Source organism: Rhinopithecus roxellana, chromosome 13 (genome assembly GCF_007565055.1).
Source record: "Rhinopithecus roxellana isolate Shanxi Qingling chromosome 13, ASM756505v1, whole genome shotgun sequence".
In the NCBI taxonomy this organism is placed as follows: domain Eukaryota; kingdom Metazoa; phylum Chordata; class Mammalia; order Primates; family Cercopithecidae; genus Rhinopithecus; species Rhinopithecus roxellana.
The window spans coordinates 133,997,827-134,021,430 of NC_044561.1; the positions used below are offsets into that span (position 1 = coordinate 133,997,827).

The following is a 23,604-nucleotide window of genomic DNA, read 5'->3' on the forward strand; positions in this document are numbered from 1 at the left end:
GCACTGCCTCTTTGCCCAGGCAGGACCCTGGCATCCTGGACAGAGCTCTCAGTATGCACAGGAGTGTGGTGGCCCAGGAAGTGGCAGCGACCACAATGGAGCATGGTGCCTGGCCGCTCCTAAATTCTCTTCTGAGAAACTTCCATGTGTTATAGTCAGGGGTCTGGGATTTTAAGAAGCATGATGCTCTTGTCTGACTCCCCAGTTCACCACTTCCCTGCAAAATGAATAAATTCTAACTTCTAGAAGGAGTAACTACCTGGAATTACTGCTGGCAAAAGCTACCCCTGCTTCTAAGATAAACTCAATGAGCAAAGCATCCAACATCTGGAACCAGTCTGGCTTAGATCTGATGCTTTGGATTTAAGAACTTTTCTGGCTGGGCGCCATGGCTCATGCCTGTAATCCCAGCACTTTTGGAGGCCAAAGTGGGTGGATCATGAAGTCAGGAGTTCAAGATCAGCCTGGCCAACATAGTGAAACCCCATCTCTACTAAAAATACAAAAAAAAAAAAAAAATAGCTGGGGGTGGTGGCAGGCACCTGTAGTCCCAGCTCCTTGGCAGGCTAAGGCAGGAGAATCACTTGAACCTGGGAGGTGGAGGTTGCAGTGAGCCAAGATCGCCCCACTGCACTCCAGCCTGGGCGACACAGCAAGACTCTGTCTCAAAAAAAAAAAAAAAAAAAGGAGCTTTTCTGACTAGACTATATCACCACTGACTATGGTCACGCAAGTGGTCATATATTAGGGTCATATATATTAGGCAGCTGGTGGTGATGACTCAGGCACAAAGCAACAGCATCACCAATGACTGCAGTGACAATGACGCTGGTAACCACAGCTGGACGTGAGCTGCCAGCCTGTTCTCACATCTTCCCACTCCTGTTTTACAGATGAAGAAACTGAGGCTCAGAGAGGCAGGATATGTGCTCCAAGCCCCACAACCAGGCGCTCTGGCTTGCTGCTCCTGCAGGCTGGATCCAAAGGAGGCTGCCTGAGGGCAGGGGTGCCCAGGAGGATGCTGCACAGAAACCCTGCTCTCCAGAGCACCTGGGTTCTCTGAGGAACAGCTCTGGCAGCATCTGTGCAGAGAGAGGAAGGATACCCAGAGGTACCTGTCATTACCCTGGAACCCTGCACTCCACCTGGAAGACTGTTTTTTCAAACCAATCTTGCTGTTTCTTTAGAATGAGCTTAGGGATAACAGGAGTACTGAAGAGTGAGCAGCCTCAGGTCAGAGGATGGGGGTGCTGGCCTTTCTGCAGAGACAAGCAACACACAAGATCTCATCCCCAGCAGCGCAGAGGAGCCAGCACCTCCGCAGTGAACCTGGCTGCACGTTCCCAAATGTGAGATAAGTGGTGGTCTAGCAATGTCACATTCTGCTGAGGGAGTAATTAGCTCTAATGGATTCCTGGAAGCCACATCATAGAGGACTGTGGTAACAGGGCTGTCATTTCTCATAGAAATGATGCTGTAATTGGGGGCTATGCTTCTGACCCCAAATTTTGCATCAGTTAAATAACAGATATGACCATTAGCACTTATTATTAATTTACTGAGCAAACACTTGCTGAGCACACCCTGAGTCCACATCAGCTCTCATACCAGGTGATGGAGCTTGAGGTGGGAGTCCTGGGGCTGCAGGAGTACAGCCAGGCAGGGATGGCATGGTCCTTTTGGGGTAGGGGACTTCCTCCAGGGTTGGGAAGGGTATGATCTGGCCACCAGCAGGGTATGGACCTTGAGGGGGAGTTCAAGGGTGAGTGGACAAGCACAGAGTTGGGGCTAGGCCTGGGTCTGCCTCTGTGAGCCCTGATGGGTCACTTGGGGATGACAGTTGAGATGGTTTTAATACCCAGCGTAGCCCAGCACCTCCTGGGCAGGCAGTGGAATTTAGGGAAGAGGAGGAGCAGGAGGGCCACCTCACTGACGTGGAAACAGTGCATGTATACTGGCCATCTGAAGCCTCAGATCTAAACCAGACTGGTCCTCTGCAGGGCACCTGTGTGTGAGAACTCAGCGGGCAGCAGTGGGGGGGCGGGCAATAGACCACGTGGACCCCCTCTCTCCAAGGCCAACCCAGCCACTCTTCTTGCCCAACACCATGAAACACTCCTGACTGTGGCCCCCATGAGTCCTGGAGTGAGTCAAGCTGTCCCAGTGCACCAGGAGCCCCTTCCATGTTGTCTAAACTGCTTCCCTGCTGATGCCTCTTAGTGGACCTTGGGGACCCTGGACACCTCTTTGAGCCTCCCGTTCCTGACTTAGAGGTCGTGGAAACTCAGGTACTTATCTCACAAGGCAGCTGGAGGTGGGCACGGTGCCTCACAGTATACTCTCATGAGGATTCCGCCACTGCAACAGCCTCATCAGGACAGACAGACATCTCCTGAGTGTGGGACCTTCTCTCAGCTCAGGCCCCTGCTCATGCCCAGGGCTCCCCTTGCTTTGCAGGCATTTCAGGCTCAGGCTTCCTGGTTTCCTCTGTTCCTTGAGACAAACCATGGGAACCACACTGACTAATATTTAGTGGGCACCCAGGAGATGATGGACCTCAAATAATAACAAAATTTCTGTGTAGTCGCCTGGTTCCCTTGTCTCGTTTCTTGACTGGGCCCTGTCTGGCAGGAGTCAGGAAAGCCTGCAGGAGGCACCAACCACATGCCTCACTTCCGGGCTCAGACAGGAAGCTTCAGAGCGTGGGAAGCACCTGAGCTTGCCGCCTCACTCCGTCCCAGCGTCCCTGACGCAGGCTGAGCCTTCGCTGCACATGGGCTCTACCCTACTAGGAGGTGGGTGGGTGCCCATCCTGGAATCTTTATAGAACAGGAAGCCTGTAAAGGTCAGAAGGCCCAGCGTGGGACAGTGTGGTGCTGGCAGTGTGGTGCTGATGGACCAGCAAGTGAGGCAAGAGCTGCATCCTGGGTTTGTCCCTAGACCAAAGGCCTGCAGCTCTTAAGAGATGGGGGACAAGACACAGGGGTAGGCTGAAGAACCACAGATGGTTACAAAGTCAGGACTCTGACCCACTGAAGTTAAGAGGAAGCCAAACCCAGAGAAGAGCCTCATATTTGGGTATGAAAGATCAACTGCAGAGCAGACAGTGGGGAAAGGTGGTGCAAGGCCAGGAGCCCAGTCTTGTCCTCTGACCTAGTGCCCAGCCTGGCCCCTGGTGTTTGCCTGGTGACCTTGGGCACCTGTGTCACAGCAGTACCTGCACTCTTGCAGCCTAGAGTGCAGACAGGTGGGCAAAGCGGCATCCTGACACTCAAATCACAATCACTGAAAACAGCTGTCTGTTTGAGGCTGTAGCTCTGGAAACTGTGACTCGAGCACGCATATGGGAGGGATGAAGCCCCAGCCTGCCTTTTGCTGGCCTCCAGGGCCTGGCCTCGCAGCCCTCTGACCTGTCTGTGCTCTGCTCACCCTGTAAAACATGACTGGCTGTGCCTCCTGCACCCATCTGGCCTTTGTGGGCTCCCCTGGATCCTCCTGCCCTGGATGGATGTGGCTCCGTTCTCCTTCCTGGCCTCTCCTGGCCTGTGTGGGGTTTTGGCCTCCACACTGTCCTGGTACAGCCCACCTGTGGCTCCTGGGCCACTGGGGCAAAGCTGGATGCAGCTTTGGAGTCACGTGACACTGCCCCACTGTAGTGCATCACCCCCTTGTCCTGCAGTGACTTCCCCCATCAGCCTGACAGACCCTGGATTCAGAGGAGCTGCCTCTGCCAACTATGACCCCATGGCCAGGGGGAGGGCTCCCCACTTCACACATGGGGCCCAAGGCCTCAAGAGGGGCTGATTCGCCAGGGTGCAGCTGAGAGCCTGGCATTTTCCAACTGCCGCAGCGTCCTCTTCTGGCGAGAAGTCCTCCTTACCTTCACTTCTGTGGCTGCCAAGGCAGCCATGGGGGGAGGTGGGGGAGGGAGGCGGAAACACTCCCACCATTCACTGCTGTGATGCCAGCCCAGGGCTCCAGTGCCCATCCCACTCTCTCCAGGGCCTGCTTACCAGCAAGATGGCACCTTCTAGGAGGCTGGGGTTTGTCTGCACATTTATTTACATAAATAACACGGAGCAGACCGTTCCCATGAGAAGCTTGTGCAACGGTGGGAATCTCACTGCTTGGCATCGGGGAATGGTGATGTGATTTGTAACAAGGCATATCAGCCACCAGGCAGCTGGATGCAGTCCCTGGGGTGGTGTGGAAGTCATTTCCTGGCCATTTGTGAGAAGAGAGCTCCTGCTCAGACAGGTCCAAATAGACTTACCATTGTGGAAGGGACTCTGCCCCAGGTGGTGGTTTTCTCACCACAGCAGGGGACCTGACAGCCCATCCCTAAGGGGCTTCCAGCTTGCTGGCCTGCCAGTATTTACCCTGAACATGGCTGCCAGGCTGCTGGCCAGACCAGGTCCAGCACCTGGAAGTACATTCCCAGGCCAGCTGCCAGGGCAAGGTAGGGAGCAGAGAGGAGCCTGCGCCTGGTTAATTGGGAGGGTGAGGTCCCTCACTCCTGATTCTCCACCAAGATTCTCCTGGTGACACAAAGGGGCAGGTGTTCCTGGCCATGAACACGGGGTCTGGGGTTTACTCACTGCCAGTGCGTGCTGCACCTTGGACATTTCTTTTCTCTGGGCCTCAGTTTCCTCATCTGGTCAATGCTGGGACTGTTATGAGAAGGTACAAAGGTGCTGACACAGGAAGAACCCAGAGCTGCTGGGCCTTGCCCTGTGGCTACCACTGGCACCCCAGTGGGCCCTCTCCATGCCACACCCACTGTGCTTCGCCTTGGCACTGGGACGTCCTCTCACCTGCGAGGTCTCATTGGAAGATCCGCCTCCCTCTGTCCCAGCATGAGGCAGCTGAGGGAAGGCTACCCAAATGCAGGGCCAGCTCAGTGGGGCAGAGCAGGAAAGGTCTTGACTCTGCAGATGGGGGTTCAGAGAGCAACGACTCTTTGCGGGCCACAGGGCCCAGGTCAGCCTGGCTCTTTGGGGGGCTCCTGTGGCCTCTTAGCCTGGAGATGCAGTGGCCGACACGATGAATGCTGGATGCATTTCCATCCCACCTACAGCCACCTGGACCTTACTTAAAACATACCGTGTTGGCACCTCTGGCCCGGTCCCTCTCTCATTCCCCATCAGGCCAGTCTCCTTGCAGTCGGTCCCTCTGTTTGTGGGGCACAGAACAGCCCCAAGTACCAGGCTGAGCTCTTCCAGTTACCAACGTTCCTGGGTAACAGGTCTGGCCCTCGGTGCTGGGTCATGGGAGGGCTGCCTTTAGCTGCCTGCATCCCAGCTGGACGGGACCTGACATGCATACTGGAGTCTGGCTCCTGCACTTCGGAGCTGAGGCGCACAGGTTCCCCAGCAGGTGCGCGCATATTTCAGCATCAGCTTCCTGCTGGTCTGAAAGCTCATGGGCCTGTGGTGGGAGGCAACAGAGGCATCCTCCAGGTTTCCTCCCAGGTGCAGCATATTTGCATTTTAAGAGGCTCTGGGCTGGGGGCCTGTTTTCGGAGCTAGCATCCCTTTGTCACAGCCTAAACACCTCCCCACACCCCACCCCTTCCCCATCAGGCACTCATGGCTTTCCAGCTAATGACATCCCAGGCAGCTGTGTGGGACAAGCGTCTGGGCTGGGGGTAGGGAGGTGAGAGGCTCATCCAGGGCCTCACATGTTCTGACCCCTCATCCATTACACCCTGCCTTGACAGACATCCACAGTCCTGAGTACCGCAGCCCACCCTGTGCTGTGGTTGCAGCTCCCTGAGGAGGAGCCCAAAGTGGGGCGTCCTTCCTGTCCCTGCCACCACAGGTGTCCTGCTAAGACCAAGGCCCTGCATGTGGTAGCTCAGTGACCACCTGGGGACCAGGGACTGGGCCAGGTGGGAGGGACACTGGCCTGCTCTGAAGCGCTCCTCTTCCTGCACTCCAAGTGTCCTCAGGTGCCCTGCCACAGACCCGTAACCATGTCGTACCCTCACTGTGCTTCTGGACCCCTCAGCCAGACAGGCCAGCCCTTCATGACCCAGGTGGTCTTTATCCCCCTGCACCTCCAGCCCCACCTCCAAGTTACTCCTGGTTCCCACAACTCACTGTGCCTTAAGCAGACCACTGGCCGCCAGAAGGCCCCTCAGCCCCTCACCTGGCAGCCTGTTGCCCTGTGCCCCTCAGTGAGGAGACAGGGGTCATGGTAGCTCCACAAAGCAAGGCTTACCCAGGCAAACGCACACACAGATGTGGTCCCGGGCACATGGTGAGCACATGACAGAGGCTGGCACATGTCTGACTGTTTTTCTTGTTTGCTGTGGGATCCCAGAGGCCTTGAGGCCCCATCTGGCACATGTGCGGCACCTTCCAGGTGTGCTTGGCCTGGCCCAGGCCCTCAGCCAACCGCACTGACTTGTCATTTTCACACTGGGCCCAGGGGGCAGGGGATCAGGGTGATGATGACCACCACCCTCCCCCCTGCATAGACGAAGGAATGAATAACTCTGCTATGATAACTTGAACAGAATTTCCTGAAGTGAGCAATCATGTACTGTGCTTAAAGTACACTGAGGTTTAGAAAATAAACTGAAAAAGACCCAGTCAAAATGGCTGAAACATGAGCCCTGGCCCCCAACCTCAGGTGGGGCTCCTCCATTTGCGGGGGTGGCCAGCAGTGCTCAGGGCCTCATGCCTGCTTCATGCACCCCCTCCAGGAGGCCAGACGCACTCTCAGATTCCCATATCAGCTCCCAGCAGGTAGGCAGTCCTCAGGGACACTGGTCTAGCCAACCCCTTCCCAAACCCCGACCCTTGCACACACCCCAGAGATGGTGGGACCATCACCTCCCTACTCTGGATCCACGCAGCCCCAAATCACACTGGTGTGGGGGCAGCCACATGCAAACACCTACTCAGGCTGAACATACACCATCAGCTCAGAGCCTCGCCACATACCTCAGCCAGGTGAGGGCCCCCAGACTGTGCTGGGGAATAGGTAGGTGGTGGCAGTGTGACATGGCCACATGGCTGGGGAAGGCTCTGTACTGACCCATCTGGTCTCCCTGTCCACTCACTGTCCACCAGGTCCCTTACGCCACAGGACCCCATGCAGTTTGCTGTGACCACAGCACAGAGCAAGGCCAGCTGGCCCAACTCAAACCTCACATAAAATGCAGGTGACATTACAGTTTCAGCTCTTCCTGGAACCAGCATGATCCCTGAGACACAGATGACCTGGATCCCCCAGCCCTGCCAGTTTCTGAGATGCCTTCATGGCAGTCCCCACCACCCTCTCCCCTTCCTCACCTCCCTGGGCAGAGGCTCTCCAGGTGCTCTTGTGTGAGGGATGGAGGCAAGCAGACAGCCTTGCTCTCAACAAGGTGGGTGGGAACAGGCAGGAGGAAATGCTGGCGCTGGTGTGGCAGCTGCGGAGTGGCCAATGCAGGTCCAAACCCCTGCTCTGCCTGCTGCCAGCTGTTCTGAACCTGTCCTCCCTCCAAAAAAATAACCACACACACACACAGAATATGTAAGCATATTTCCCTCGTGAGGAGGCTGAGGGCTGATGTGGGATATGCATGGAGAGCTTAGTCCCCACGCCCAGGCAGAAGTGACTGTATGCAGCTGGCACTGCTGCAGACAGTGCTGGCCAGCTGTGACCCTGACAGGTGACACACCACAGGAATGCAGGGGGCGAGGGGTGATACAGGAGCAGGACATTTCCACTGGGCCTCTGGGGGCTGAGGGGAAGGGAAGGCATTGCAGGAGGGGCAGAGGCATGGAGATGCAGCCGCATTGCTGGAAAGGGTGGGGCTGGGAACGGTCTGTCCCACCCTGGGCCTCAGTTTCCTCATCTGTAGAACAAGTCCTCAGTTCTGTCACAGGCTGAAAAACTCAAGTCAGCCCACCGTAGAAAAGCCAGGAGTGTTCATCCGAACCGTGAATTCAGCTTTTATGCTGGGAGCAGAGCTGTGGGGCTGGGAGCAAAGCTGTGGACATGAATGCGCTCCATTCACCATGGACAGGCCAGCCCTGCGGCCACCCAGCCTGCAGCTGAGCCGCCAGGCCTGACCAGGGCCACCGAGTACCAGGCTCTGAGGGCAGCGCCCTGACTGAGGGGCTGAGGCAGAGGTTTCATACGGAGATGAGCTTCATGCTGTCACCCTTCACAAAGTACTGGCCAAGTCTCTGACCCCTCTAGGCCTCGCTTTGTGGTAGAAGCTTGGGGACACCTTGGTGGGGCTGTCTACTGGGCAGGGTGTTGCTGGAGGGACACGGGGCACTGCTGACACAGTGACCAACATGCCTCCATTGGTAGCTGGTGCCTGCCCTCGGCTGGCACTGACTGCCCATCTCCATTTCCCAGAGCCCTGTGTGATAGGAGCCTCTGCAACCTGTCCGGGCCATCCTGAGTGCAGCCGAGGGAGTCTGGGACATAGGCATTCCCAGACTTCTGTAGTGGGGAGAGGGTGAGTGGATCCTACCATCAGATCATGCGCGAGGTCCTGGCAGGTGCACCGGGTGGAGGAACCTGTGGTGTCAGCCCCCTGTGCCCAGCGCCTGTGTTAGATGCATCTGCAGCTATAGAACAATGAAGACACCAGAGGAAATCCAAGGATGGTATCAGTCGCAACGGAAACTGCTTGCAGCCCCGTGCTTCCCCAGGCAGTCCTGGAATCCTCATCAGGAATTCCTGAGTTCACTTCCCTTTTGGGGAAGCTTGTAGGTGCAAGCGCTTGGCCTACATCTACCCTCAGGCCAAAGGGGTATGGGCAGGAGGCTATCGGAGACAGTTTAAGGTGGTGGCAGCAGCTGGGAGCCAGTGTGTGAGGGGCTGACGGGACTGTGACACAGGGAAGCAGTGCTGGCCAGAGTGCTGGGGTGGGAGCCAGGGTAAGATCTGTGGGAGAGAAGGATGCTGGGACCAGCAGGTCCTTGTCTGGACATAGGGCCAGATGGCGCTGGGGCCCCAGCTGTTGTAAAGATGCAGTTTAGCCAATGTGAGAACACTCAGCTCTCTTCCCAGGGGAGCTGCAGCCACAGCAGGGTACCAAGTCCAGGCAGCTGTCTAACATGTGTCTTCCTGGCCAGGGTTAGCCACAGGGCCAGGGTGCTAGCCTGGAGGTGAGCCCTGTGAGGTCCCAGGCAGAGGGGGCTGCTATGCTCAGAGCAGGACTCCTTCTTCTGGTAAAATGGGCCGTGTCAGACCTGAAAGCTGGATGTTCCTATCAGAACGCTCCCTGCTCCTGGTCTCTTGGCTGGCGTTCCATGGCACAGCACAGCACGGGGTAGCTCTGCCCAGCTGGAGCAGTGGGGCCCCTAGACCAGGCCCCTGCCTTCCTGATGGGTCCACATCGGCCACCTTGCTCCCTGCAGTCAGGTCCTTATCCCCACGGAGGGTCTTCTGTGCTTGAGGATCTGGCCTTGGTGTCTGTCTCTGGACTCTCCTGGCCAGGCCCCCCATTGCAGCCAGTCTGCAGGTCGCAGCTGCACTGTGCTTACCTTGAGCACTTGCAGTTCCCACCCTGCTGGTGTTTGTCTGATGCTCCATTTCTCAGGATGTGGCCCTGTCCCTGCTGGGGAAGGGGGTATCCCTGCCACAGTCCCACCCTGACTCCACCGGGAGCTCAGCCCAGCCTCCTGCTAAGTGTCCATCTTGTCCTCCTGCCCTGGTCGCAGACCTGCTGTGCCCAGGGCTGTCGTACCCCTGGTTGTGGTCATCTGGCCTCCTGGCTACACCCTGGCATGCTCCCCCCATCTCTTCAACCATGTACCTGGTGGAAGGCATTGCCAGTGACCAGGTCCCTGGAGCTCCCAAGGGTCTTGGGAGGCAAAGAGCAAATGGCCTGGTGAGCACTGGGCCCTAGAGCCCAGTGCTTGGGAGCGAGGCTGAAGGATCCCTCTTCTGCTTCCTCTAGAGACTCCCAGGCAGGGCCTGGGGCTGTGGCAGTTGGGGAAGCAGAAGCGTCCCTCAGAAACCAGAAATGCAGCTGGGAGTCTTTTTATTGGTTCTGGGAGAGAAGTGAGGTCCGGGGGTCAGGCAGCCCTCCTTTGGGCTGCGGGGTGAAGACAGGAGGCTGAGGGTGCCTGTATTCTGGCCCTCCTGGTCCCTGCATGAATGCCAGGGGCAGTGCCTGTCCTTTTCTGGTTACCCCAAAGGCTCCAGTCTTGCTATGGATGAGACTAAGGCTGCAAAGGAGAGGACTGGTCTAAGGATGGAAACCTGGGACTGGGCTCCCTGGCTTCTCAGAACACGCTCCTAGTGACACGCTCTGTGATCAGACGCCTCTGGTTTGGAAACAAGGAGCACCTTTGTTTCACACACCCCACTGCCCACTGCCACTGGGATCTGAGGACTGTCAGGGACCAGGGCTGTCTCAAACAGGGTTAAGTCCAAAGGGGCTTCTGTTGGGCACCTGGGTGCCCTGTGGAGCCTGGCTGCTTGCCCATGGCCCTGCTGGCTCCCTGAGAAAAGGGCCTGGGAGGTACTGGCGGTCCTGTGTTCTGGAACCTAATTCTCCCACCAAACCGCAGTGAGACCCTGGGCATGTCACTTTTGCTCTGGGCCGCAGCTCCTGCCTCAGTAAAATAAGCTGTTTGTCCAAGATGGTCACTCAGTTCTACTAAAGTGACCTTGGGGGACCTTGGAGTGCTTTGGTGTCTCTGGGGCAGCTGGCACTGGCATTAGCCTCACCTCACTGGCATCACCACTGACCTCAGAGAAGCCTATCTTGATGTCTCTGTTTCCAGGCACCAACACATCATATGCAGACGGGGCCCTGTCCCAAGCACTTGAGACTTTTCTGGGCCTCTCTTTGCTGCTAGGCGGAACTGAGTCCAGGGCGCTTGCCTCTCTCCCTTGGCCTGGGCTTGGAGATTTGTGGCTGCACCCCTGCTCGGTGCACAGCCAGCCATGTCACAGGAGAGCCTCTTTGGCTCTGCCACTCTCCACCTTCCCTGTCCTCAGGAGCTTAGGATGCACGATAGGTAATGGGACTGGGAGACAGAGGGGCAGACAGACAAAAACCAGGCAGACAGTGAGGCCCCTCCCCGGCAGAGGCTCAGCGTGAGAGCAGGTGGAGGAGGCATGAGTCATTCGTGCTCACGCTCACAGGGATGGCGCGCAGGCCTCCCCAGCAACTGATGATCGCCTGCTGGAATCCCAATGGTATCCTGCCCCCTCATTCGAAGTGGCTCTGAGGCAGCGCCCCTGTGCTTGGTTCACCCAGTACCTAGATGGAATCGTAGCTGACCCCAAGTGGACAAGAGGACAGACAAGGCCACGGTGCAGCTGCCCAAAGAAAGATGGTGGGCAGAGAGGCCTGAGTTGCCCCGTGTGCTCACCAGCCTCAGAGTGTGGTGGGTCCTTGGGTCCTTCCCAACACTGAGCTCTCAGGAGTCAATGGCAACAGCTGCCTCCCAGGCCAGCTGCTTCCTCCCTCTGCTGAGCTTGGCATGAACTCTCGGCAGATGCACAGCTGTTTCCATGACAACCAGGGCAGACACCCTCACCCTCAGAGTCTCTCACCACAGCACAGACCAGTGGCAAGTGAAGCTGCTGACCCTTGAGCTGGGGCTGGTGTGCCCCCACAGGGGCCTGGCTTGCTGTGCCCTGAGAGGGCAGTGGGCAGGGGAGAGGGGAGGACTTCTGGTGACCTGTTCCTGGCTGGAGCACCATGGCTGGGGTAGGCCTCCTGGTGGGAGGGGAGGCATCCTTGTTACTGAAGGGGCACTGGAGGGAGGGCCCCAGAACGTGGCTCGCCCTTGTCACCCTGTGGCCTTGTCAGTCTAGACTTCCTCTTGTGTGGGGGCTGCCGTGATGCCCTCTAGTTCTGTTCACCTCCGAGAAGTGGCTGTGAGAGGCTCCTGGGCTCACGAGGCTTGAAATATTTCCATTCTAGGTGTGGAAAGTGGGGCTCAGAGAGGTTACCTGGCTTGCCTAAGCCCCTCTGCCTGGCCCACTACCCTTGCCCCAAGGAGAGCCCAAACCATCCCTCAGGCCTGGTCATCCTCCCACTGCTACTGGCCTTAGGAAATGGGGAGGTGTCTGGGGACAGAGCTGGATGGCCAGGGTCACTTACAGTCCAATCTGGTTAGTGCTTCCCTCTTCCTCCTGCAAACCTCAATGCTACCTTGACAGATTGGAGAATTGGATTAATGAGGGTTAATGACTCAGTGAGCTCCTGCCTGTCCCTGGAGCCAGTCTGCAGGGACAGCACAGGGCACATGGTGCTGACGGCCAGCCTCAGGAAGTGGGAGGCGGGGGGGCTGGTGCCTGCTCAACTGCTAGGTCCTGTCTCCCAGCAGAAGGCCTGCCTGTGCTCTGAGCCTTCTCTCGCAGGGCAACCACCACTCCCACAGCTGCCAGGGCTGGGGCAGCTTTTCCACTCCTCCAGCCTGGCCTTTAACACGGAACCCTGCTGCCCCCGTGGTTCTGTGAGCATCTGAAATGCTGAGGGTCACAGGCTCGGCCCTGCCTGCACGGAGGGCTCTGTTTCAGCTCGAACACCTCAGCTCCTGGCACCCATTCTCCGCCACTCCATGGCTCTCAAGTCCACACTGCTACATCCTTGTGTCTCCTGGCCCAGCCACAGGCCTCCCAAGTGTAGGCCCTGGGTACCCGTGCTCTGGAGTCCCCTTGGTTTTGAGACCCTCACTCAGCTCAGCACCCAACCCTCTTCTGACTCCCTTTCTCCCAGGCTAACTTCGGATTCAGGACTCCCAAAAAGACCTGAGAGGAGCAGCAGCTCATCCCTTAACAAGGCGGGGTGCAATCCTAAAGAGTTGGGGCAGAGCTTGGGGTCCTGGGAGGGCAGGCCCACCCCGGCCTCTGGGTACCAGCAGGGCTGGCTCCGTGGCTCTGGTGGGGCTGCCCTCAGCTCTGCTGCCAGGCCCACTTGGGCTGCCTTGGTTTTCTTTGAAGTCTACCTTACCCTAGAGGCTCGGGTCCTGGTAGCGGTGAGACAGCAGTTATTCTGGGTGACAGTGAAGTGCATCAGAAGAGAAACATGGTCAACAGGTCTTCCAAGGAGGCTGGAGCCCACTATCTCCCACCCAGGCACTGTCCAGGCCTCATGAAGACACTGCTCTTCCTAAGATGACACATCAGATATGGAGCTGAGCTTCAGGCCCAGCCTCCCCCAGAAGCCTCCATGTCTTCCTAGCACCTTTCCTCTGGACCCCCGCTGGTCACCCTCAGACAATTCCTAAGCTCCTGCAGCATGCACAGCACTCTCCTGCCTCAAAGGACAGAAAAGAGCATAGCAAAATCCTGAATTCAGAGTACTGAGTCCCCAGAGAGGGACGCCACCTCTCTAGCAGGCAGAGAATGCTAACACTTGGGGTGGCCAACACCAGGCTGTGCCAGCCAGGGAGCAGGTGGAGATGACTCCTGCCTGGGGAGAAAGGTCCCAGGCTACCAGGCAGGAAGCTGGGGCCCTGGTTCATAGCATGCAGAGGGCCCGTTCTGGGCTATGGCTCTGCGTTCTGTCCCATGAGGGCACCTCCTGGGCAATCTCCTTCCCATTCCACCACAGTCATGTCTCCTCAGGATCCACCTACCTGCTTCTGCTCTGGGGCTGCCCCCTGTACAAACCCTCCACTACCTTCGATGGCAGGATGTGTAATCCAGGCCCCTCCCAGCTCATCTCCTGACTCCTGCTCCTGTCTCTGTTGCCTCAAGGCCTTTGCTGTGCTACCCTGCACGAGTTGCTCTTTTGGGTTTGTGTAGCTAGTCAGCTACCAGACTCCTTCACCTGAAGTAAGCCCTAGTCACAACCCCAACCCTTTTAATTTGCTGCACAGCTTTTAGCACCATTGGCCCCTGTTCTCATTGCCCATGGTCTGCCTATGAGCACAGTGCTCTCTGCTTGGGGACTGCTCTCCCCAGCTCTGCCCAGCATGGGGTGGATGGCAGGCAGGGCCAGATGGCACATGCTGCAGGTGTTTAGCGTGGCAGCTGTGCATGGGGGCAGGGGTTGGGATTGCCTGGTTGCTCCCCACCCGTGTGCCCCTGGCCCCACCCTTCTGCACAGATGCACCTGCTCCTGGCCCACAGATGGGCTGGGTCAGGGCGGGGGACACAGGCCTCACACTCAGACCCACCACTTCTGTGGATGCCTAGGGTGTGGCTGGGGTGAGTGATGGGCACCTGTAGGAGGCTCTGAAGGGGCTCGGGCTGGGCCTCCCTCCCCCGCAGCAGGCCCTGCCCTAGGCTGGCCCTCCAGCGACAGCTGGCCTGTGTCCTTCCTCACTGTGGCTTCATCGGTCAATGGGTCAATCTGGCAGAACAGACTGAAGAGGCATTTGATAAGTAGGTGCTCTTCTGGCTTTAAAACAATCAGGAACTATCTGATACTGTATTCTGGCGAATGAAGCTGTGGGTTTTATTTTCACACCCTGTGGCCAACCCCCTAGGGTTCTGTGTGCAGAGGCCCCAAGACCCAACTCCACTGTTGCACTCCCTCGGTGGGTTCCAGTGCTTCTTGCTGGAACACTGTGCTTGGGACCCCTGCTCCTGCCCCAGCTTCTGCTCCCTATACCCCAGCTGCTGCCACCTGCAGACAGAGGCCCCCAGTTCACAGGACTCGCCTGGCTGAAGTGGAGACTCTTGAGTGGCACAGGAGGACTGACAACCTGGGGTGGCTACAACTCCTGCCCTCAGACACTCTCAGGCACTGGGTTTTCATGAGGCCCTCGACTTTTCCCTGGGGATGAGAAAAGCCATCGCACAGCGCTGCCCATCCGCACAGGGCTGCTCAGCTGCCCATGCAGGCAGCTCAGGAGGGCATGGGCAGCTTGGGAGGGGCTCATTTTACAGAGTACTCAGGCTTGTAGATCCCAGGCCAGTGACAGATGGGGCTCCTCTGGGATGGGGGCCAGGGCAGGGGTGTGTTCCAGCTGAGTCCAGAAGTCAGAGCCCCTGCTTGCCGGTGGCCCCCTCCTCCCTGCAACTATGCTTGGTGACAATTGCAGTGCTCATAGTAACAGCACCAGCCAAGCCTGGCACTTCAAACAGCAAGGGCTGTTTAAACAAGATAACAGGCTGCCGCTAAAGCCCTAGCTCAGGCCCTAATGGCCTGAAAAGCCCTTGCTCTGAACCTGCCAGAAACAGCTGAGCATGCTGCTCCCTGCCTCCCGCAGCAGTTCGGCCTTGCCACCTTGCCTGGGCAGTCCTGTCTGCCCTTCCTGGTTTCCCTATGTGTGCAGTGTGGAGGGGGTGGGGTGACCCGCAGTAATGGCAAGAGTGGCTGCTTCCCAGCCCTGCCCATTCCCCTGGGCAGCAGCAGGACCTCCAGATCAGAAGACCCCCCACTTTGCTGCAGGGACTTTTCCTGAAACCCGAGTTTCCTCATCTGTGTGGTGGGGACCCCCTTCAGTCTGGGAGGCTTAGAAGTTGTGCATGTGGGGCACCAGCACGCCCTGTGCCAGGCTCTGCCAACTGCTCACATCTCCGGGCCTTCCATTTCCAGTATTCTGTTGTCAGCCAGCACACACATGCTATCCTACAGCCTGAGCCTTCAGAGTACTTCCAGAACTGCCCTACCTCCTCACTCGCCAGGGGAGGGGCGGGAGCCCAGGAGCTGTGCTGTTGGGCCAACCTCCACCTGGGCAGTCCAGATGGACACAAGGTCCACATGACTACCCTGGGCCCCAGCCAGGCCAGAGCCCCAGCCACAGTGCCAGGGCCCAGTGTGAGATGGAGGTGGTGCTGTACCTGGAGCACTTTCTCATGCCTCAGCTGGCCTTCACTCACCAGGCAGAGCTCTCCCAGAAGTCTGCGTGCAGCCTCCAGGATGTTGGCACCCCTGTCCAGCCCTGCAGGTGGGTGGCTGCTGTTCCCCAGCACAGGCCCAAGGCACCACCCCCCTCACCCTCATGTCACTCTGTTTTGCTTTTTTGCTCTCACCAGATCTCAATCATCACTGACTTGCAGGGTCTTAGGTCCAAATGAGACCTTCCGTATTCCCACAGATGTTGGTCAAAGTTGCTAAGGAGGCAGAGCCCCAAGGTGTGTGATATGTGGCAGGCATCATGTGACCGGAGGTGGTGACTTAACAATGCTCAAAGACTCCCAGTCCTGGGACAGAAAATGTCAAGATGTTGGGAGCATTTGCTCTGAAAGGGCCTGGAGTTCCTGTGTCTGGCTCCCTGATTTCACACCCAGACCCAGAAAGGGAGGCCATGGGCACCCTCAGCACCTGGGTCCCACCTGCTCTCACATTGACCCCATATGCTCTCCTGCCCTACTGGGAGGACTGGCTTCTTCCAAAGCCCCAGTCCATTTCTCTTTCCGCTGAGAACTGTCTCCTATTTGTTTTTGTGTTAAATTTTGCTGCTTTTAAGTAACCTGCCCCCCTCTCTCCCCACCAGCCAGTGTCAGTCGCTGAAGGGAAATTAACAAACAGCATGACACAGGTGTGTTGTAGACCGGAAGCTGTCAACACAGACACAGGCCTGGCCAGGGGCTTGCATGCCATCACCATGCGAAGAAACCACAGTGTGAGAAACCCCTCCTAGTTTCGGCTCCAGAGGATCCCCAGGAACCCAAGCCTGATACCCTTGCCTGGTTTGCCTTTGCTTTGTTCGGCAAGGTGGGTGCACTCTGCAATCCTAGCTGCTGGCACTGCAGCCTCAGACCCACACCTGTAGGCTCAAGGGCTTGTGAGCCCCTCTGCAGCAGGCTCAGGCTCTTTCCTGGGAGGGACATGAGAAACTGGGGGTAGTGGGGAGAGATCCCAGTGGGGAACCTCTGCCTGTGGCCAAAAAGACGGTTTTCAAAAATATTCACCCTTAAAAAATACATATTTGGGTCGTTACTGCTTGAGCTGGGTGGCCCCGTGGCCCCGTGGGGCAGGGACTTGCCCATTGTCACTCCTCCAGCTGGGCCAGGTTGCCTTCAAGGCTCCCCCCTTGGTCAGGATGCTGCTCTGCTTCTCCCGTGGTCACCGCAGGCCAGGAAAAGGTGTGTGGGGCTGTGGCCCTGACTGGCCTAGGCTGGAACCCTTAGGACACAAGGCCCAGGGCCCCAGCCGACTCTGGTTTCATTATTAATGAAATTAGAGAAAGTACATGAGCTGAGGACATGTCCAACACGAGGTGTGATGAAGCAGGGATTAGAGTGAGCTGCAGCCAGGCTCCTGAGCTGGCCTAAGCTTGTCCACTATCCAGACGGGAGCCACGTGCAGGGAGAAGGAGCACCTTTCACTCTGCCCTGGCTAACACTGGGTGTCCCCCCTGAGATGCCCAGGGCCATGCCCCCTAGCTGACTGTCATTCCAATCCCTCCAGAAACTAGACTAAGCCAGTGGGGCCTCAGATGAAGAGGGCTATGCCTCCGGTCAGCACAGAGCCTTGTGGCTGCATCCCGTTCTCGCTACGCTCTTGTGTTGTTCAGGGCCAGTCACAGGACTCCCCTGAGTGGAAGATCCCCCCCATCTACACTGGTTACTAGGGACCCCCAAGTCAGCAAGGCCCTCAGCACTCTTAGCCTCCACCATGGAGTCTGTTCTAGATAGTGGAAAATTGTTTTTCAGTTATTGGATTATACAAATCCCTTAAAACAATAGTAATCTGTGTCTTAAAACCCAGAGCTGTTCTTATGTGTGTGCATCGAGCAGAGCTAATGCGCTCAAGAAATTAATTACCCGCTGGCCTGGGCAAGCCTAGCAGATGCAGGTTGAGGGGATGTGGGGTGGGAAGCAGCTCTGCCCTGAAGCTCTTGCAACAGTTCAGGCAGGGCATCATTGTGAGCATCCAGCCTGATCACGAGGCAGAGCAGGAGGTGCATAAACTGGGAAGGACACGGTCCTGGGGCTGAATCCTGGCTCCATCATTACAGGGCACTCAGGCAGCAATGCCCACCCTGGGCCACACTTGGGATTGGACACTGTGCCTGGGACCTTGCCCTGCCCGCTTGGACCTTATGCCGCGTGGTCCTCCGTCACCCCTGCCGCAGGGCACTGTGCATAGCTCTGTGCTCTCCATGGCCCCCCAACAGCCCCCTCAGTCCTGCCTTTGTTGACTGTCCCCACTGCTCCCCCACAGCCTTGGTTGGATTCTGCAAGGTCCAGATCAGATCACCACCCCCACGTTCATCCCAATCTGCCCAGGCCCTGCTCCCAATGTCTAGGTCCCCTTCTCTCCTGCAAAGTTGGTCTCTGGGACAGAGGAGGCCCCCGCGCCTGGCTTCTCTGCACCTAGAAAACTGCTTCCTAGGGAAGGTTCAGGGCCAGTCACAGAGAGCATGTGGTCAGCATTCGTTGGCACTGGGGAAGCCAGCCTGAGGCCAGCCCTGGCTACACAGGTCCTCCAGGGGCTGCTTGATGCCATCCCCAGCTGACCTGGGGGAGGAAGGGATAGGACCGTCTCTATCCCTAGACTGTGAGTTTGTCGGGCCCAGGGCCCACACATACTGGGTGAACAAGGACTGCTTCCTGCATGGATGTCAGAGGCCTTGTTCTTGGATGCAGAACATTGGAGGGCCCCCAGCTTGTGGTCTCATGTTAGCCAATCCAAGGTTGCTCTCTATGGAGTAGGATTCTCTAAAATCTGCCGAGGAAGAGCGGGAGGGAGGCAGGCAAGTGAGGAGCCGCTCTGGCAAATTCCCTTTCTCCAGCGGCGTAAACACGAACAGACACAAACCATGCGGCCACAGGGTCAGAGCTGGGAGTCACTGGGGAAGCACAGTGGGGGACCGAAAGGCAAGGACACTGTCAGGTTCTTCAGTAAGATGGCAGAAGCGGATCAATCCTGCCATACTCCAGTGACTGAGCCTGGCTGGCAGACTCTCCCCGCCATGCTTGGGAGTCACTGGCTGTGGTGCGCTGGTCTAACAACTGGCATGGAGGCGGGGGCTGGGGAGGAGTAGAACTGTTTTGTAGCGTTTGCCAATTCCTGGGTTGTGATTACTCCCACCTGGCTGATTTGAAGCCACAAATATAATGTCAAACAGCTCACAAATGTCCTGAAAATTGAAAAATTAGGTCTTGTGAGCCAGTATGAGCCAGCTCTAGCCCCTCACTGCCCTGGCATGCACAAAGGGAGGCTCTGCCACCACTAGCCCTGAGTCTCAGTACTCTCCTCTGCAGGGGGCAGCCCTGCCCGGCACGGTGCCGAAGAGAGTTTGCTTGCTCTCCTCCCTCCTCCCTCAGGGCTTACCAGCACTAGAGCAAGAGACTGACCCCACCTTCCCATAAAGGAGGGCCCGGCAGAGCCCACTCAGGCTGACACGCTGTGGCAGGAGCACTAGTCTGAGAGGTCTGAGGAACACCATGGACATCCCCATGGAGGTTCTGCCAAGGCTCCTGACAACGTCATCATGGTGGAGGAGATGGAGCAATGGGGCTGGCATCCTGGCTGCTGTCCTGCTTGTTCAGTGAGAGCTTGTGCCCTGGGAATGGCCTCTAGTGACACAGCAAGAGGTGACCATCATGGAGGGGTGGCTGATGCACTGAACGACAGAGCCACCAGGTTCATGACAACAAGCAGCTGGGGGCCAAAGGAAAAGGCCCCGCAGGCAGAGCAGGTGTGGGGGCAGCCCAAGCAGCAGGTGCTTGAGTCCAGGGCCCTGCCTCCTCCTGCCTTGCGGCTGACCTCTGACCAAGGACCTACCCAGGGCAAGGCAGGCTAAGAAATGGCCCCACCCTTGGAAGCTCCCAGTGTGACAGGGAAGGAGAAGCTGCTGTTGACAGGGGCCTTGTGGCTGCATCCTCCCTTGGAGCAGAGGAAGGAAGGAGCTAACCCAAGGACGGATGTGCTAGCAAGGGCCTCGATTTAGGTGCCAGGACATGCTGCCTTTTCCACCCCTCCCTGCTCATCCCTCTCCCATCTTGGGCTTGAGCCAGCACCCCACGGGCTTATGCAAAAAGCCTGGGAACCTAGGTGAGCAGATATCCAGCATTCGCTGACCACCGGCCACAGGCTCAGAGCGGCCCAAGGCTGACTGAGGTGGCCGCAGCCCCAGTTAAGGCTGAGTGCTGGGCAATGAGGCAAGGGAACTTGAATGTGGGGAGCCGGTGCTGAAGGGATGGCAGGGGCTGTTCACAAGTGTTGGTGGGGCCTCTAGGTCACGGGTAGCCCAACTATAGGTGTGTGCCCAGCCCTCTTGAGGCTGGTCCCGCTGCTCCAGTGCTTGGGAAGGATAACAGGCCATAGAGAGGAAGCCAGGCCAAGCTTAGAGAGGGATGTGGGCTGGGGATATCATGTGGCCAGCTGAGCCCTGCTCCCAATTCCACGTCTGCCAAGCGAGGTGCCATCAGGATGCTGCTGTGGGCTTGGTCCTCTGTGTCTCCCACCCCTGTGGAGCCTCTCAAGCTGCACTGCCATGGGGGCCATCCAGTCCTCAGGAGCCCAGTGTGCCAGCCTGGCCCTCCTTCTGGATCTGGTCAGGAGGCTCTGCTGTTCCAGGGTCATTATAACTTAAGGATGCTGCAGACAAACTGCATGTGGCCCTGGCACATTGCAAGATCAGAGGGAGCTGCTTGGGAGACCTGTGTGTGTCGGGAAAAGGGCAGCAGGCCTTCTGGCTTGGAGCTATGCCCTTGACCAGGTCAGGAACAAGAGGCAGAGTGAGACCATGTTCTGCTAGGGCTCCCTGTGATCCTGCCACTAACTAGGCCAGGAGACAAGGGGAGGAGGGGAGTGTCAATCTTGACAGCCACTCACTTCTCCCAAGCCCAGGTGTCACTGTCCTCCACTCTCCTGAGGGGATGCTGGCTACACAGCAGCTCCCAGGGTGGAACCCAGTCTATAGCCCCAAGGTCCTTGCTGGAGCACCCCAGCACCCACAGGATGTAGGACCAGTAGGGTGAAGAGGGGGCCGCTGGAATTCCCAGGGGCCAGTGCCAGGACCTTCCCTGAGAGCCAGTGTCTCAGCCCTGGGGTATGTGAAGGAGCCACTCTCAGGCTCAGTGTCCTCATCTGCAAAGCCGGCTGGTTAAGGACACTAAACAATGTGCAAGGTCCCTTCTCAATCTAAGCCCTGGTATGCTGGGCAGAGGGGATCATTTGTGTCTGGCTGTTGCCCATTTGTAATTCTCTCTTTGGACAAATATAACCAGCTCTGTCATCAATAGGTGGAAGCCTATCTTACTGGAAACACCTTGCTTCACCCACAACACGCCATTTTATGGCACAAATGTTTAAACTCCATTTTTAAAGCACTAAAACAAGCTCCCTTTTTGTGCTAAATGATAAACCACAGTGCTAGGGTGGCAGGAACATGCTGTGTTCACAGGACGGCCTTGGGCAGCCCTTCCTCAGGGCACTGCACACACTCCTGTTACGGACCAGCAGTGGGTCTCCTCGGGAAGGGCTGAGTGTCCCAGCTGCTCTGCACCCAGAAACCAGGGCCTTGGAGCTCCAGCTTTTTCCAAGCCTACCGCCTTCTGCCTGCTCCACAAAGTCTGCAGAGCACCCACTGTGTGCCAGGCCCTCTGCTCATAGCACAGGCTGTGCTGGGTGGGTGTGGACGTGCCCTCATGGTGTGCTAGGGGTGCTGACCTGCCCTGGAGTGGGGAGGGGTTCCACAGGAAGCCAATGGCCCAGGATGAGGGACCACTATGAGGGCTGGGCAGAGGCCAACTGCCTGGAGGCTGGCTGCTCAAGCACTTGCCACCTGCAGAACTTGCCCCACAAAAGTCATGTTCTTAGGTCCCCCGTTCCCTGGGTACCCTCACTGATAACATGTTGACCAGCTGTCTCTCAGATAAGTGGCAGAGACACCAGGCCTCCCACGGTGCACCTTGCTGTGACCCAGCCTGCCTATGGGGCTCAAGTGACTACTGTGGGTCCCGGATGAAAGCACAATGGGGACACTGCTGGGAACTGCTGCCTGCCAGCTCTAGAAAGACAGGGCAGGTGTCCCCGGCAGCATGAGGCTTTGTGGAAATGAAGCTATGGCTGGGCTAGTGTGACTGCCTCCTGCTTGTCCCCCAGTTCCCTGTGCTGCTGGGAGAGTTGCGCTAACCCTCATGCCCAGCCCCCGCCTGAGCCTTGCGCCCACACAGCAGGTCCATCACAGGTACACAACAGACCCGCCGCAGGGCTGGGAGTGCTGACAGCTCCGTTGGGAAATGGGCAGTGAGCTCCCTGTGGGTTTCCACATGAGAACATTTGACACTTTACAACCAGACCTTTTAATCTTGCCTTCTGAAGGATCCCACAGCATTAGGCGGCCAGCAGAGCCCATCAGCTGATCTGCAAGGGCAGAGGTTGGGCAGCAAGTGCCCACCTACCCCCTCAGGTGCCTCCAGTGGGGCCGAGTGAAGACTCAGGCTCTGCTGGCCACAGCCACCTGTGTCTGTCCCTCAGCGTGGGCTGGTAGGTGCCAGCTTCTCCTCTTTGCCTTTCCCTCCTAGGGCAGCAGAGTGATTGTCTTTGCTGACTGACCCTTGTGTGAATGTACTAAAGAGGAGGGGCAGAGCCTCTGCCATGGCTCTGGCTAAGTGGGAGGCCCATGGTGGGTCCTGTGTGTGACACATGGCCTCTCAGGAACTGTCCTCGTGGACTTGAGGGCTGGGGGCCCGCAGCGCCGGACGTGTGCCTGAGCCTTGGCGCCTCGATCTGTGACAAAAATAACAGGCGCTGCTGCCCCATGGGATCATTCAGGGGACAGGTGCGCCAGAAAAACCCCCTTGCGTTGCTGGGCTGTGTTCAGGCCTCCCGTGCTGCCTGAGGAAGCCCCAGCTAAGTGTTGGGCTTGGGGGCACCGGGGGGTGCCTGCCACACCTGCAGGGCTCGGCCCTGGTCAGGACAACGGTCCACCAACTCCTTCGGATGAGGGTGGGAACTGTAGCCATGGAGGGGCGCGGCTCCCTGTATGGCTTGCTGCCATACTCCACAGACACCCCGAAATCTGCCTTCCCCGCTCTGAGGTGCTGCCCTGCACTCACTGCAGCCCTCACACCTGGGAGCCCAGAGACACTGATGTTCTCCTTGGCAACGTGCTGACGCAGAAGCCAGCGGGTGGGCCGGGGGGCTGTGGCTCCTTCGCCAGGCATGGGGGTGGGGAGGCACTGCCAGCATCAGGGAAGATGAGGCCTTGGGAGCTGAGCACAGAAGCAGAGCCATGGAGAAGCCATGTCCAGAGCCCTGGCACTGGGCCCCAAGGTTCATTCGGCTTTTGTGAAAATGAGCATGGCCTGTTCTTGGCTGCCTTGCCTTTGACAGGGCCCAGGGAGGACAGTTCAGCACATTCCAAAAGGAGACGGCAGAGAGTGGCAGCCCTGTGCCAGCCCCTATGCCAGCACTGGCCCTGGCCCTGGCCCGGCTGGAGGCGGGCTGTCCTCACTGCCGGCACCACTCTAGGGGCCAGTCCACCTCCAGGGCCAGCCCAGCCAGCGGGAGGAATCGCGGGAGGGGATTGTCTTTCCTCGGCAGCCTGTTTGTTTTCCATCTCCACATACTACTGGTAGAGCATGAAAGGTCAGAATCATTTGGAATCCAGTGAATTTCCAGCCTTGCTTGGGTTTCTCATCAAGAATTTCCTTTTCTGGTGAACAACCACTTCCCCAGGACTGCAGAAACCAGGCTGATGATGGTGGGTGTGCCAGCCTGGCTGCCAGCCCCTCCCTTTAGAAAATGCCCTGAATGCCTGGAACCTCACAGGG

The 23,604-nt window shown here is 57.7% G+C and overlaps 2 protein-coding genes across 3 annotated transcripts in view; one reads left to right on the top strand and one right to left on the bottom strand.

Moving 5' to 3' along the window:
* The window catches only part of RSPH14 (radial spoke head 14 homolog), an 83,641-nt gene that overhangs the window by 20,831 nt on the left and 39,206 nt on the right, over positions 1-23,604 (top strand). The gene's annotated exons all lie outside the window — the stretch shown is intronic.
* GNAZ (G protein subunit alpha z) overlaps positions 1-23,604 on the bottom strand; it is a 54,060-nt gene that overhangs the window by 2,600 nt on the left and 27,856 nt on the right. The gene's annotated exons all lie outside the window — the stretch shown is intronic.